The sequence below is a fragment of the Agelaius tricolor genome, unplaced genomic scaffold, assembly GCF_023055355.1.
Source record: "Agelaius tricolor isolate 1412-34295 unplaced genomic scaffold, bAgeTri1.0.p SCAF_10, whole genome shotgun sequence".
Lineage (NCBI taxonomy): Eukaryota > Metazoa > Chordata > Aves > Passeriformes > Icteridae > Agelaius > Agelaius tricolor.
The window spans coordinates 32,624,416-32,641,654 of NW_027269270.1; the positions used below are offsets into that span (position 1 = coordinate 32,624,416).

Below are 17,239 nucleotides of genomic sequence, written 5' to 3' on the forward strand. Positions count from 1 at the left end.
ATTAACTCGTATTTAGATCATCCAAAAGTACCGGTTCTGAGGTTTGTCATTACTAAACTGCATAAGCGAGAATGACAATTTATCTTTTATATAAACCAACTGGAAAAAGCAAGAAAACCTCCACTTCTTTTGAGAATGTGGTAAACCAAAATTGTTCACCTGTATTTGGATGGCTGAGCAGCAGTAACATTAATTTACTGGTGACATCCATAAACCACAGTCTGGACTATCTACACAACCTGAAAGCTGCAAACACCTACAGAATACCAAAATTTACCATTACCTGGAGGCAGCAAGGAATGAAACCTGCATGGATTTCCTGGCCTGCTTTGGTTTCACTAAAATACCACATCTCATTTTTACTGTACTTATGATCTACACATACAAGGGCATGGAGTGACATAATGAGGAGAATGGCTTTAAACTGATGGAAGGTAGGTCTACATTAGAAATTGGGAGGAAATTCTTCCCAAGGGTGGAGAGGCCCTGGCACAGGGTGCCCAGAGAAGCTGTGGCTGCCCCTGGATCTCTGGAAGTGTCCAAGGCCAGGCTGGATGGGGCTTGGAGCAGCCTGGGACAGTGGAAGGTGTCCCTGCCCATGGCAGGGGTGGCACTGGATGAGGTTTAAGGTCCCAGACTAATCTGTGATTCTATGATACAATCAGAATTGCAAACAACATATTTTTTAAAGAGTTGGTTTGATCTTAATCAAATTGTAAGGACTTCCAGGTTCAGTTCTTATGCCTGTGTTTTCAACCCTGAGATGGAGCAGCAGGAACTGGAAGTCGAGATTTTTAAGATGTCCCAAGGCTATCAATCCAGAGACACCCTGACATAAGAGACAGTTAAGGCTCCTTTTGGAGTTTATGCATTTAGAAAGTAACATGCTGTAAAATTTGCACATTACCCTGTGAATGCTAAGTTAACAATATTGCTATAAATCCTTAGGAAAAAGATGTTAATGCATATGCAGTGTACACATTTTAAAACTCAGAATTTAAACTGTTTTACTATTTTATCTAGGCAAAGGCACTAATAACCTTCATAATTTTCTGTTGTAAATTTAATTTGTTTTTTTTTTCCAGCTACAGAAAAGCAAAAAAAAAAATTAATCCCCAGAATTTTCTTTTTACCTTCTTCCCCAACACAGTCTGAGACTATCATAAATACTTTGCATCTATACTTCTAGCCGTCCTCAATCAACATCTTTGAAGATCTTAATCTATACTGAATAAATTATTGCAATTTATACTTTTTTTCCAGTGAAGAAAGACATCTGTGCATCACATTTATGGTTAACTCAAAACCACAACAGTCAAAGCTACCTCTGTGGGGAAGCCTCCATCCCCCAATGGAGCACAGCACTCCAAAGATATATTTCAGGGAAATTTCTCTGACTGATGTGCTGATCCCTCAGTACATTGGGAATGGCAATTACAATACACAACTTGGTTTCTTTGTGTCTAACTGACCTCCTAAATTGTATACATGGGACTAAATACTACTCAGGACAGGGCATGAGGGATACTCAGTACTCTGTAAACTGCCTTCACAAATTTGGTTTTACAAGGGCAACTTAAGCATTGTTAATATTTAATTAGGATAAAATTTTCCTCCAAAGAAAAGGAAGATAGAAGGGGAAAAGATACAGAAATGTGTGATGGAGAACCAGGGCCATCCTCTGCCACGGAAACAACCACAGCCACCATCACCCATCACCAACAAAACAAATTAACTTTTCCACAGGCTTTGTTCCTCTGTCTCCTCCCTTTAATGGTCCAAATAGATTTACAAAAGTTGACATGAGTATGCTGCAGAGCAGAAGATATTAAATAATTATATTCACAAAAAGTTTTACATTATTTTGAGGAGCTCTACCACCACTAACAGGATTTTTTTAAACAAGGTAAAATATAAAAAAAAATACAGCTCTAATATGAGAGTATAACCTCATATGAGAGTATGCCAGGTTTGCAATTGGATCTGAGAGAAAATTAGTTATTCTGATTTAACAGTTAATTATAAGCTCCCATTTGCCATGTAATTCAGAAGCCTAGAAAAATGAAAACTGATTTTAACAGACTGCTCAAGTTGTTAAATGATATGTTGGCTTTATCCAACTTATTTGCAGTGTGTTTACAGCACGTGAAGGATCAACACAGTTTACAGGACTCAACATTTCCAGTGCTGCACCTATGACTATAAATTTGATGGCACTGATGATGCTGAAGGCTTACATTAGGTTTAAATAGATGAAGGATCCTTGATTTAGAGTATCTCCGAGAGGAGAGGGAACTAATAGGTGTGGTAATGGGAGATGTAGCACTATTTTTAAACTTGACAGGAGACATATTAGTTGCTAGTTCCCTATTATAGAAAAAGTCCCAGTCTGGTAATAATGGGCTGGCATTTTGAAATTCCTCCGATTTATTAGGAATATGATGAGAAATGTGCTCCACACGCTCTGAGCTTCAGACCAGTTTCTGTACAGAAGGTAAGAATTGCAATGTGTATTCATGGCCAGTTTAAAGAGCATAAGTGCTCATTTTTTAAAAGTCACAAATATTTTAACTAATTTTATTTGAAAGTCACAGTCTACAGTGCATATTAGCCAATTGATTAAAAGACAAAGCATTTGCTAGAAGCCATCATTAGTCACTCTGTGAGGTAATAAAAATCAACCCACATCAAAAAGTTGATTTGTTTTCCCCAGCAAATTTGAAGTAGCAAAATGCTAAACGAAGACCAAATCACTCTTGTGTCAACAGAACTTGGGATTGAGGAATTAAACTGCTCTTATAAAAAAGCTGGAATTGCAAGAGTTAATTTAAGCATTAGGCTTGGTAGCCTGAGATGTTTGGCAGCAACACTTGAGTGGGCACAAGCCAGATTTCTTTTGCAGTCAGAAGGTATCCCTTTGAATATGTGATGAAAGGATCTGCTTCTTCAGTCACACCTTGAGTCCATGGAAAAGGATGCAACGAGATCTACTGTCAAATGGAGTTCAACTCTGAAATCAGGGAGGGGACCCACACACAGGAGCAATTTGCAGGGTAGGTGGCCAGAAAGCCAACTCTGTCCTGAGCTGCATCCAAAGCCGTGGGGGTAGCAGGTCGAGGGAGGGGAAGCTGCCCCTCTGCTCCCATGAGAGCCCAACTGCAGAGCTGCATCCAGCTCTGGGGTCCCCAGTGCAAGAGAGATGTGGACCTGGTAAAGCCAGGCTGGGAGAGCTGGGGGTGTTCACCTGGAGGAGAGAAGGCTCCAGGGAGAGTTCAGACCCCCTGCCAGAGCCTAAAGGGGCTCCAGGAGAGCTGGAGAGGGACTGGGGACAAGGGATGGAGGGACAGGACCCAGGGAATGGCTTCACACTGAGAGGGTTAGATAAGATATGAAGACAAAATTCTTCCTGGTGAGGGCTTGGCACAGGGTGCTCAGAGAAACTGTGGCTGCCCTGGATCCCTGGAAGTGTCCAAGGCTGGGTTGGACAGGGCTTGGAGAAACCTGGGATGGTGGAATATGTCCTGCCCACAGCAGGAGGTGGGAACAAGATGGGCTTTAAGGTCCCTTCCAACCCCAAACCATTCTGTGATGCAAAGTTCACAAGACATTTCAGTACAGTTACCTCAAAATTTATTTCAACCATGATGGAAAATGGACTTCAAAAGCCAAATGTACCTGCCATGTTTTTCACCTTAAGACCTGCAACTAAAGGAACATAAAAAGGGCAATCATGAGGATTTTGCCAACCTATGAAATCCTTAATCAAGGGAACAGAATAAATGATCAAGTTATTGTTTATGAGATGCAACATTTAAGTACTGGATCCCTACAGCAGTGTGGGCATGATACTTTAAGTAACTTCAAGGCTGAAATGTTACCTGTACAAAAACCCATCAGTTTTAAATAACAAGTACTAAAATTCAACAGATGAAATTTTTTGGTCTTTCACTCGCCCAACTCTTTTCAGTTCAGGAGAGAGCTGAACCAGGGCTTCATGCTCTGAAGCCATAAAAACAGAAATACCTCTCATTAACTTCTGTGCAGCCAGCACCACATTATGGCTTTTAGAAACCCCTCAAAAGCTCTCAGAGTCAATAGCAAACATCACACAATACTGAATGAGGGCTTCATACAGCACTAAACATATTTTTCCATGTTAACAATATTTATATCTTATTTCCAACTTGACATGCAGATGACATGTTACCCACATCAATTTATAAATCCAGCACAATAGGAGTTGCCAATTTGATTTAGTGGTGCAGCACCCTGTTTCCTGTAAATAATTTCCCTAGCAGGCTTTGACTAAGCCCTCTGAAAGAGCTCTAGAAATATTAAAGGCTCCAGTTTCTGGCCAAAATGCTTTCTGACAGCTCACTGCAAGTGTTCCCCAGCATCTCTGCTGACCCAAGAATAGCAAATTTAATGACTTAAGTCACTTGTTTCTATCCTCTTGTGTGCAGAGCTTGCAAATTACTTCAAGGATTGGCTTAAAGCAACGAAGAAAAGCGTATTCATACATTTTATTTTACTTCACAAGTATCAGAAAGTTAAGGGGTCTGCCTCCTCCACTGGGAAGTATCTATGGATACACACATTGCAGAAAGCTGAAAAACACTGACACGAGTTAAATAAACATGTCTGGTATCATCTGCCAATTGAAATGGTGAGCATTGCAGGAAATATTTGTTTTCCATGAATAAAAGCGATACACAAGCATCTCAAAACAATCTGTTTTGGAAGGTTATTTTGGTTGTTTTGTAAACAAGTTTAGGTTCTGAGCTGATGTTTTCAAAACAGATACTGCAAAGCGAATAAATATTCATGTCTGGGGGAGACCCTAACAGACATGAAACAAGTGTGTGGCCCTTTTTAACAGTGCCACAGATAAAGCAAGGCAAGGACACTCAGAGAGGACATCAAGATGTAAATTTTTTCCTTGAAGTTTCTCAGATGGCTGAAAAGTGCCATTAAAATCATCATGCTCAAAAAAGCCTGGGCCTTAAAAACTTGGCTTTTATTGCACATAAGAAAATCTGGCTACAACCCACAAACAGCACTGTAGTCTTTAACAAAAAGAATTAAAAACAGGGATTTTTTTAAATTTGACTTCATTATAAATCATGAATGTATCAGTACAACTCATTTGGGTTTTCAGCTTTAGGGTCACCTGGGAATCATTTAAAAACTGTCTAAAAACCATTTACTGTGCTTGAGCAACTGGCCACACTCACAAAACCTTTCTTCAAAACCTGAAAATACTTATCTAAATAAAACATCCTGCTCAACAAAACCAAAAATTATGCTGTCACTTACCAGCTTCTTCCACTTGTACCACACAGAACCTACACAACCTGGAACACTCCCCCCAACACAGTGGTACAACACTAAGAATCACTGAATAGTTTGGGTTTGAAGAGACCTTAAAGGTTATCTTGTTCCAACCCCACAGCCAAGGACACCTTACACGAGAGCAGACAGCTCCACACCCCACCCAGCCCGGCCTTGGACACTTCCAGGATTGGGAGTTCAGGAACATTAAGTATGGTTTATAATGGCCATGACTACAGGGGAGCAGAGAACAAAACATATTCACTGCAGGGCTCAGAGCTGAAGGAACTATTAGTAGGTGCTCTTGCTGACACTGCTGATAAAAATCCCAGAAATACCATTACAAGGCAATGCAAGAAACCGCTCACACCTCACACACGCAAGGTCTGTGCTTAATATTCCCACTTCTTCATTTCAAAGCCACAAATATCACAGCCTTTGCCAGCAAGTTAAAGATCTGTTCTGACTCCTACTAAAGGCATCAGGGTTGTGCAGTTACTCTGGCCATTGGGAAATTTTTGGCAATACCCCCAGTTAAGCATTCACAGCAGCCATAAGCAGCTCTTGGAGGCCTGGAGAACAACAGCATATGGACAGTTTGGAAAAATCTCTGTAATCAGGGCAGTGTTACCTCAAAACAGTGTTCCACGGGCAGTCAGGCTCACAGCAATGCTACAGCTGAAACTTCTGGTTTTTTTCCGTGTACCTGGACCTGTTTGAGTGGATCCAAAGGAGTTCATGAGGATACTTCAAGGGCTGGAGCCCCTCAGCTCTGGAGCCAGGCTGGGAGAGCTGGGGGTGCTCACCTGGAGAAGAGAAGGCTCCAGGGGGACCTCAGAGCCCCTTTCGGTGCCTCAAAGGCCTTCAGGAGAGCTGGAGAGGTTCTTGGGACATGGGCCTGGAGGCACAGGACACAGGGAATGGCTTCAGACTGAAGAGTAAGGTTAGACTAGAAATTTGGAGTGCTTTGGTTATAGAGATGACATTAAACCTCTATTTAAATCACCTATTTATGCTGTGATTTTCAAAAATTGCTTTCATTCAATGGATCTGAAGCCAAGAGAGGTGTTACACAGGCCTTAGTACAGAGTGAATGATTCAGATCTTTCTGAATATCTTCAGATCCCATTTTCCCATCAGTGTTTTAGCAGAGACTAATCCCATAAAGCTTTGTAAGTAGTAGATACTTGAAGGTGCTTATGAAACTGATTTAGCCCCACATTTAAGGCAGAAATAAATCTGGAAGACACTCTCCCCCTTTGACCACCGAAGATAAAATATAATTATGAGGGAGGGGAAAGGAGAGGAAGGAAAATAATAAGTTCCCTTCACAAAATATACACGTGGAAAAAAACTCAGATGAGGTACCCAAAATAAGCAATACCATGCAAATGTTCTGAGAAAAGAGAATTATTTCCACCTATCTGCATTGATCACACAAACACTTGCTTCCACTGACAAGAACATAATCCAAACTCTGCCTGTTCATCTCAAAGTGGTTATGAAGCCATGTGTGAGGTGCATTCAACATCCTCTAAGATGAACAGAATCTGTTTTGCATCCCAATATCCTTGGAGAGAGCAATATTCATGCAAGATGATTCAAGCTACTCTTCAGAGCTGCAGCACTCTGCCTCCCCATTGAAGCTCTGAATGAGCATGGGCAAGAGAGATCCATAAACCATTTTTCCTAGAGTCTATAGACAGTTGGTTTCTTAGCACTCACGGAAACATCTTCTTGGGCATTAACAGAATGACTTAGAAAGAAAAAAAGTCTGCTTTTTCTCTTTAGAGCTGAGTTTCTTTTCAAGCTGTGTAACACCACTTGATATTTAGTTTAGCTACTCAACCAAGCATCAGCCTTCAATGTATCCAAGGTGCAGAATGGTTGACTAACACAGACCATTTCACTTGTTCGGGCTTATTTACAAATACCACTTACATACTGCTGGCATTTATAATGACACCTGGGATGTTGCTGACACACCACTACGTTTGTAAAGTTGGAGTCTACAGGCACAGTGCATTCTAAGAAACGTGCTGGGGAATACACACAGCGTTTCCTTTGACTGTAACTAGAATGGTTACTTTGACTATATCCTATCTGAATAGGGAAAAAAGCTTCAGAAACAAGCTTTAGCAAGGTTAATCCCCCACTGATTTTCTTATCACTCAACACTATTTCACTCAATTACTTTTGTCAATGATTTTCTCAAAAAAATGCCTCCTGACCATATTACAGGGTTGCTTAAATTATACTGCAGAGACACATTCATGCATACACAGAACTTCATGTGTTTCTTACTACTGTTGCCTACTGAGTTGTTATTCCAAAGCCCACGACCTCTAAATACCACACATCAGTCCTAGAAACCTTGACACAGTGTTTGATGACAGAGAAATACTTGGTTTGGTTTTGTATATATACAGCCAGACTATAAGGCATTTACCTTACAGAGGAGGCAAAAATAGAATATAGATGATTTATTCAACTTTGCAAAGCCAAAGGAGTGGTAATTTGTATTAACATGTCCCAAGCCTTGAAGTGTCCACAGCCAGTCTGGTTGGGGCTTGGAGCAGCCTGGGATAGTGAAAGGTGTCCCTGTCCATGGCAGGGGGTTGCAACTACATCACTTTTAAGGTCCCTCACAACCTAAACCACATTATGATTCTAAAACAATACAAAACACTGTGTACAAGCTCAAATTACTAGCAATTTGTAAGAAAAAGCTTGGATTCTTACGCAGAACTAATAATATAACTTCTAACCAAACAGTGTCAATTGTTCTAAATATGCTTGAAACAACAAACTGCTAAGTAATTATTCTATCTCCTCCCTCCAACCCCAAAATCATACTACACCTTCTGCCTGGGGTTTTCCCATTATTAACAACAAGAGGTTTCATTTATCTGCTTTTATCCAAAAACGTTGAAGAGCTTAACAAACATTAATTAAACCTCGCAACACTCCTGTGAGGTAGGTAGGTATTGTTATCTCTGCTTTACAGATGAGAAAACCTGAATTAAAAATTGTGATTTGCACCATTTCCCAACAGTAGTTTTACAGTAAAGCCAAGTGTAGAAGAAAGGAGCAGTGACTTGTATGTCCCTACTCCCAGCCACCACAATATGCATTCTCTTTCAAACCAGCAGGACTTTACTTGACACTTTGCCACACGTGAGAAAAATATTCTGAAAAGCAGCATTAATTTATCATTAGCATCATCCCTTCTAAGAAAATACAGACAAATACATCTTTTACCCAGATTGTACTTCCATTATTTCATTATGAAAATGAGACAAAATTGTATCCTCTTCATCTGGATAGCTGATGAATTTCATCTTCAAAAGGAAAATCTACACTTCTTGAAACCATATGAATTGTTCCTCAAAAAACTGAATCCCTGATTTCCTCTTTTCACTTATGTTTCTTAACAATTCCTAAGTTCTTCCCTACTCTCTTAGCTTCTTTTCTCACTACTTCATGTTGTACTTTCCTTTCCTTAATCCTACATCACCTTTTTCTTCTTTATTTTTTTTAATGACAAAACAAAGGATTTACTTACAAACAGCACATCAACTACTACCTAGATGGGTCACATACCAATTTTTCCTGTCTCAAACTCGTCTCGCTTCCAACCTGTGTATGAACAAATCCTCCATCTGACAGTCCATAAAATCAAACACTCTTCTCTTTGCCCATTCTGCCATATTCCTCATTAGAAAACCTCCAGTCATTTCTTCAGTGTTTCAGAAGTAAAAGCTTCACAATTCTCTTCCTTTATTTTCCTTGTCTAATTGCCAGTTTCACTTCCCTGTCTATTTCCACGAATTTAACAAATCTGTCCTCTGTAAAAGTGGCCATCTCTGATGTTTTGTAAACTAAGGTAGCACAGTAAATGTTTCTGAATGGACATGGAGACAACTGAAGTTATAGAAACTTACTTTAAAATACAAGTTGATAAAAGACTTTTTTTTTAACAAAACAACTGTAAAATGTTTTTGAAGTCATATGATTTTTCTATGACTTGATTTCTCTTATTTTAGAATCAGCATGAAAAGTTAAACTAGACCCTTTTTTTTAAACCACACAAGCTAGCACATCTTGTTTGTACTGCTTGCTCTAATGAAGTGAGCCTACACTTGCCAGTGCACAGTAAAAATAGGTAGCTCTGTTATTCATATACACTGCAAGCAGCATCTTGCAGGCTCTGAGAACTTGTTCTCATCATATGGAGGCTGCAATAAATGTTCAGCCACTGTTTTCTCCTTCAGCTCTCAAAATTACAGCTGTATTCTTTAAGCATTACATGTGATTTCTTGCACTTTAAAGCTTCTGAACTACTTGAATTGCAAGACGCAGAAGCTCTGCCCACAGACACTTTCTTGCTCCCACTTATTTCATGCTACAGCCAGAAAAGTACCAAATGCTACTTGTTCATGGGATTTGCTGGTCAGGGGATACAGCATCCCCCCAGACACACTGCAGCTGAGCAGGATCTGTGTCTGCCTCTGCAGCACACAATCCCCATCTACTCCTTTTTCATCACCCCTTAAAGGTGACCTTTAAGAAGAACCTGTCATACGAAGTATTTTATCCTGACAGCCTGAGAGAGCTAGGGGTGTTCAACCTTAAGAGGAAAAGGCTCAGGAGAAAGCTCAAAGCCCCTTCCAGTACTTAAAGGGGCTCCAAGAGAGCTGGAGAGGGACTTGGGACAAGGGATGGAGGGACAGGACCAGGGGGAACAGCTTTACACATGGACAGAAGGCAGGGTGAGATGGGATATTGGGAAAGAATTCCTCCCTGTGAAGGTGGGCAGGCCCTGGCACAGGGTGCCCAGAGAAGCTGTGGCCACCCCTGGGTCCCTGGAAGTGTCCAAGGCCAGGCTGGACAAGGCTTAGAGCACCCAGGGATAGTGGGAGGTGTCCCTGCCCATGGCAGGGGGCTGGAACAGGATGTCCCTTCTAAACCAAACCATTCTGTGATTCTCTAGGTCTAGGAGCATGAAAAACCAGTTTAAGGAAAATTACGATTTTCCAACAGTTTTCCGCTGTTTAGTTGCCAGCACATTATTTAAATTCACAATTTTTACATTATTTCAGAACAAGTACAGAAATAAATACGCTATTTGTTGCTATTTGTTTCCATTTTGAGATGACTTGCTAAAATTTTCTCAGTTTCTGCATGCACAAAAGTCAAGGGGTTATTTAACCTCTGTAGGCACAAAAGGTTGCATTTTTCTTTTTTAACATCCACTAAGGTAACCAATTCCTCTGCATTCAGCCACTGAGAGAACCATCTCAAACCCTGCAGAAACTTCAGATATGCAGCAGAGATCAGTAAGTCTCATCATGAGAGGCTTCTCAGCACATTAATCTCACTCTCCACTACTGTCATTTACTTCTTGCTTGATTCCCAATGTTTTGGCTTTTCTTTTTTTTTTTTTTTTAATTTTGGTGGATTCTTATCTCCAAAGTCACAAAAACTGCCACAGAACAAACACTCTCCAATGCTTAAAATCAGGTTGGAACCCACAGAAAATTAGTTTCAGTGAGACTCCTACTCTTTTGTGTTCTCCCCTTCAGATATATCAACCCTGTCTGCATTCTAAACAGTCTCTTTCCCCAAACAGTTTTATGGTGAAAGAATAGAAGATAAAATTGCTTCTGAAACCCTCTAACAATGAATTTTTTAACTTTTTCTTCCTTTAAAAACCCATTTGCCTCCATAATAAATGCTTTGTGAGGAATATAATAAATTACCCCTCTCTGTGGTGTATGAAAATCCCAAGTGAAGCTTGGTTCTGCTCTTCTGAAGCCCCTCACTGGGCACCACCAGACCAAAGCTCGAGCACGAGGCTTTTGGGCATCAGAGCAACACCGGGAACATCAGACGCCGAAGCGTGTGTAGGTGTATTAGCAGTCCTACCATCCATCTGTCAGAAATCTTCGATGTTCCTGCACATCACCCACTGGCAGAGCTGTCTGCCAAGCAAAAATATTATGAAATGTTCATTATATCCTCAAATCTCCCCCCCTTCCCAAGGAGGAAATGGAAAAACCTGTCTCTCCACACACACAGGCTTCACATTCGTTACCAAGAAACGGCGAAAGACTTTCAAATACACCCAGAAAGAAAATCTACCAATAGACCAGGACTGTGAATTTCGATTTATTTGAGCAAACTTTACTTACCAGAGGATATGCTGACTTTTAGTTCACATATATCTCATTTTTAAGGTACGTTAAAGACAGAGTTTACAATTAACTGAACAGACAGCGTACAAAAGGCTTTTAGAACTACACCATATGGTCGAGGGAAAGGAACAATCTGGACTATCCACATTTCAATCTGCAGGCTTGTCCACCTCTATAACACGTTGTATTGCTGTAATAAAATATTAAGATAGAATTTTAAAAGTGAAAATATCTATCTTTTGCACTACCAGGGAGCAAGGCATCTTACAGTCTAGCGCATTTAATAAATATTTTAACTTTTATGATTTTGGCTTGCTGAATCAGATATAGTCAATAAAATTCCCAATTCATTTTAAACTCTAGTTCCAGAAGGATATGGGTGGGTATTCATCTTATGCTTCAGGGAAATAAAAAATACCAGTTTATACAGGGTGTACTGGCAGCAGTTAACGTAACAGATGACACATTCTTGGAAATTAAATAAAAGCAGAAAGAAAATATCCATTGTTGCTCAGTGAAGGACTAATCACATGGTCACAGCTGGAACCAGTGTAAATCATTCATTAATAAAATTCTGTTGTAGTAGTCACTTTTTTCTGCTTTTCAAATGCCAATAGAAAAAAAGACCTCTTTCAATTCTTTTCAGAATGGAGACACTTACAAGTATTTCATAGTAACTATTAAACTTAATAAATCTTTACAGAAAAAGAAAAAAATGTCTGCAAGGAAGGCATTGTTGGCACAAAGGAAAAATATAAATACTTCTCTATTCTACATATAATCCCAGAACATAGTCCAAGGAGATATATGCTTCCCTCTGTACCGGCCTGAATTCTGATCACACAGAATCCAAATCTTAAGAAAAAAATCACCTGAAGCCTCTGTAAGGCACATTTTAAAATGTAAAGAATATAAATGCAGCCTTGTGGGTCAGATCCCTCAATGTGAACTCGAAATCTGCACTAGATGAAATGCAGACAGTCCAGAGAGATCATGCAATACTCAAGTATTCCATGATTACGTATTCTTGGATATAGGTATCACAGGCTCACAGCCAACTCTGCCCTGAGCAAGAGGTTGGGCTAGGTGGCCTCCAAAGAACAATCCCAATCTGAATTACCCTATGATCCCATGTTCTTTCACATTACAGATTTCTCTCTTGAGCTGTGACACTTTTCTCTTAAAAAAAAAAAAAAAAATATATATATATATATATAAACTACTTCAAGTTTTGTGTTTCATTGCCCCCAAGAGCAGGAAAAATCCCCACATAACCTGTACGACTTTGCAGGTAACGAGTTATGAAATCACAACAATCAGATCATCCACTGCAATTATTTTGAAAGCAACCTTCTGGTATCTAAATTCTGGTATATTCAGTGTCCTACTCACAACACCACAGGATAAGAGGCCTGTTTTTCTAATTCTTTCAAAGAAACTACAGAGAACAGGAAATACAGAGTATGCCATTTGATGCTGTAAACTGCCACAATATAAATTAAAGAGGATAGGTTTTCCTCCACTCCAAAAGGAAAAAAAATCAAAACCACCCCACTCCTCATCATCTGGTACAAACACGGCAAGAACAGAGCATTTAAAATTGTCGAGAATTCCTTTAATTGAAAGGTTTCTTTGAATTTGAAAGCTAAAAATATATTATCTCCCTCCTTCTGTGCCTACTAAGCAGTCTGAGCAAAGACTTAAAGCACTCTGGGGCTTGAGAGGATATTTGGGTTTTACTGCCAAGCCTGCTAAGGACTTCCCAAATCTCCCCAAGCCAGGGACCCTGGGAACGCGGCGGCGTAAGCCTCGCGCAGCCGGTGGGGACGCGCCGCCGCAAACTCCGACACACGCTCACATTTCCGCGTGATCAAAGGCTCGACTGCTCTGCTCTTCACTTTACTGCAGTTATTCCTACCTCACAGTGACATCCTCAGCAGAGGGAGATGCTTGATAGGAAACTGGTTAAAAAAAATATATAACCCACCCCCCCCCCAGTTTTTGAGTAATTAACTTCAAGTGGGATGAAGTGACAGTTCAAAGCACTGTCGCTGTAAGAGCATTACCAATAAGCAGGAGGAAATCACTACCTAAGAAAACCTGAATATGCAAATACATAGCAATTTTGTCAAATTCAGAAATAAAAACGCCCCTAAATATTGTGCTAATTTTTATTTTAACAATTATCTGTGTACTCTTTGTCAGAATGGGTAAAACCAAAAGGCCGGAAAGCAAATTAAGCATGCAGGTGCTACAGAAAAATCTAAAGCAACAGCAGAAAATATCAGCTCTCACACATGTACAGGCCATGATGCAGACAGGCAGCTTTTCTATAAGATACCATTTTCTGCTCTTCCTCTCTACAAATAATAAACATACTGCCTTTTTGGGAACAGAAAAATGCAGTAACAGATCCTGACTGGCTAGGACACACAGGTGAAGTTTACTTCATATTGTTTGGTGATGCATTTCCATGTCAATAATTTATTTTATTTTAAATAAAAGCTGGTGAAAAGTGTGTCCAACCAATTCATGACTTTTGTCCAGGCTGAGCCCCCCAGCTGCTCCTCCCCAGACATGTGCTCCAGACTCTTCCCCAGCTTCATTCCTTCCCTCTGGACACACTCCAGCCCCTCAATGTCCTTGTCATGAGGGGCCCAAAACTGAACATAGTGTTTGAAATGTGGCCTCACCAGTGCCAAGTACATTATTTTAATTGCTTCCATGCCTAATTGGCACTATCTGGAAGTTCCCAGCAGCCAGGTGAGGTCATTCAGGCCATTGGGTTGGCAGCTGTACATCCACCAAGCAACACCAGACACGGGGGCCCTCAGCTCCACACTGTTCCCATGGCCACTAACAATCAGGAAAGGCTAGCAGCATAAAAAAATACATCAAACTTCTGAAAATATACAACTATTAATCATTTTTTCTCATTAAAAACTCAGTACTCAGCTCTAGGTAGACTGGCTCTTTCAAATGGAGTGTGACAGAGTAGGAAAAAAAAGCAGTATTTAGTTTAGCTAGGAAACATGTGACAGATATAAGCTAAAGTTAATGCTAGGAAAGCTAAAATTTATCTTTACTAATCCCTCTCACTGGAAACAATAGGACAGAATTAAAAATGACAAAGTTAACATGAGGAAGTACGTTTGGGGGAGGTAGGGAAAAGGAGACAGAAGAAGCACATGAGGAAGGGCTGCTGCCACCTCACCTAGAGAAGAGCAATTTATTTCCATCAACTCTAAATCACTGTAATGACTTTTTCACGTAGACAAGCATCAGAATTTTTAATTTCAGTGACTATTACCTGTGAATGCACACAATAAACAAGTTTAAGCACTTACATTTCTGGGCTGATTTACATTTTAAAGTCAGAAGTAGCAGTCATCTATACCAAAAGGTAACGAGCAAGTTAATTTCTTTCATTTAGATCATTAAGGCATAAAAGTCCTCCCTACCGTTATATAAATGAAGATAAAGTTATTCACAGAAAATAAATAAGTATTTCCCAAACATGCTGTTCCTCTGCAGCAGAAAAGAAGCTACTTCAGAAAGAAGGGTGCTGAGTGAGAGAAAGATAGTAAAACTGCACCAAGAGTGGATTTCACACTGCAGGGAGGAGCTGACTAATATTTTTGAAAGTCACAGAATAAAAAGAGGATGGGCTTAATCAAATAGCTGGCTTACAATTTAAATTTTTTTAAATTTGTATTATAACTTTGTAATTGTGTATTAAAATGTGACTCATATTAAGCAGCAAATAGCTTTTAAGTAAATGCTTTGGTCTCCTTAGCAAGAAAGATCTTCAACACCAACTGTAAATACCGAAGCTGTCTCTCATTCAAATGCTTTCAGGTTTGTTTTTTTTTCCTCCTGTTTTACTCAAAATATGCAGACTTGGATGCCTACAACTAGCACATAAACCAGAAATATGGCATTTAAATCCCTTCATTAAAAGTTGAGGCCTCAAATGGGCTGAAGACAGAAGCTGGAGCAAAGGCAACTACTCCTTCGACCGGGACCAGTGAGGATTTACTCCAAGGATCAAACTCCCAGAGCTTGGGGTGCCTCAAATTCAAGCCCTAATTCTTGCATTTCTAAGGTGCCACATTGCTGCTCTGATTTTCCAACAGGTTGGTGAGGTTGCTTTGAAACACCAAAACCAAGGGGCGAGCTCACGTGCTGGGTACAGGGGGGGGATGCTCTCAAAACGCTCACAGCGTCACTTTTCATCTTCTAAGACATAAATTCATGTGATCTTTGAACAACTATTTATTTCACACCAAACCAGATATCTCCCTAAAGCCTACCAATACAGCCTGCAGGCATATTTCTTAAATAAAAGTACTGAGTCCTTGTATACTTAAAATTTGCATAGCAAAGGGATGAATCAACTATCACAGAAGTAGTAACACTCTGCAGCAACTGCTTACCTCTTGCAGAAGAAAAAAAAAAAAAAAGCCCTGTTTACAAGGTTTAGGTGGGACTCCACAAGTGCTTCTCTTCATGTTTCACAACTCTTGAGGAATCATTTTCTTACAGAATTCTGACAACTGCTGTTCAGTCTCTTCAAATGCACCAGTCGTGTTCATAGAATTTATATTTTGCACGTGTAAACTTCCTTATTTGTAGATTTTATTTATTTCTGCCTGAAGGTTACTGGGATTGTACATATCATTTCAATTAAATTACACCAGTAAGGCAATTTTTTTGCTGCAATGTCCAAATAACTTTATGTACTAACTTTTTTGCTGCAAAAAGATATATCTTTTTTGTTACAGAGAGCTTCAGTTTTCACCAACCTAGCAAATTATCCCAGCAGCACCTACATTAAATGATCAGTAAAATAAATATAAGGTATTAGATAGGGCTGCATTTTACAATTAAATCACTTTAATTGCTTTACTGCCCTGTATTTAAGTGTTCAGAAAATAAGTAGCTATATTTGAAAACAAGTAATTAAAAAAATAAGGTGTGAATTCTGTAGAGTTGTTAGAGCAGAGGAGTAACTTTATTTTACCTGAAGAACCAGAAACAGGTAAGTAGTGGAAGAAAGCCCAGGATGAGAGATTCTGCTCACACCATCATTTGAGAAATATCTGAGGTTAAATTAACTCATTTTACATTAATGGATCATAACTAAAGCTTTGAAAAACCTGCTAGAGGAGATTTACTGAGAAACTGTGATGGAGGCTACCAACACATGATACATTATCTCTTGCAATCTAAAAATTCTTATCTACTACAGAACTGAAGATAAAATGCCACTTGGCTTAAAATTTTCTAAGAAAAGGCTGTTTTCCAGAAAAGCACGTGGCTGAAACAGGGCTACTGTTAACCAAAGACTCTAAAAAATACACCAGGTCTGCTTCTGCCAGCCTCCCTCAAGCTGCTGCTACTCACATGAGAGCTCCCAGGACTGGGCTCACATGGAATAATCTATATTACATATTCTGATATATAACAGCCATTGTATAATAATACTCTTTGTGACCTAGTTGGTGTTTATGAACAAGTATTATATGCATATGTATGTTTTATGTAAGATGATGAACACACATGTCCCAGCTTTATAGTCACACTCCACATGAAGCCACCAGCACTGTCCCACACTGCCACAATGGGACCTCCTAAACAGAGCCATGACAACTAATGGAATTTCACCAAATGCTACCAGCTGTATTTATACTGGGGATAGCCTTACCACA

General features: G+C 39.7%; 1 protein-coding gene across 13 annotated transcripts in view; it reads right to left on the bottom strand.

Annotated features, from left to right (window-relative positions):
• The window catches only part of GTDC1 (glycosyltransferase like domain containing 1), a 318,453-nt gene that overhangs the window by 270,231 nt on the left and 30,983 nt on the right, over positions 1–17,239 (bottom strand). Inside the window, exon 1 of one of the 13 annotated variants that reach the window (XM_071435466.1) lies at positions 5,963–6,086. The exons of the other annotated variants lie outside the window; for them this stretch is intronic. The gene's annotated coding sequence lies outside the window, so the exon portion shown is untranslated. Of the gene's footprint in view, positions 1–5,962; positions 6,087–17,239 lie in introns of those variants that run through there. 13 annotated transcript variants of the gene reach the window in all.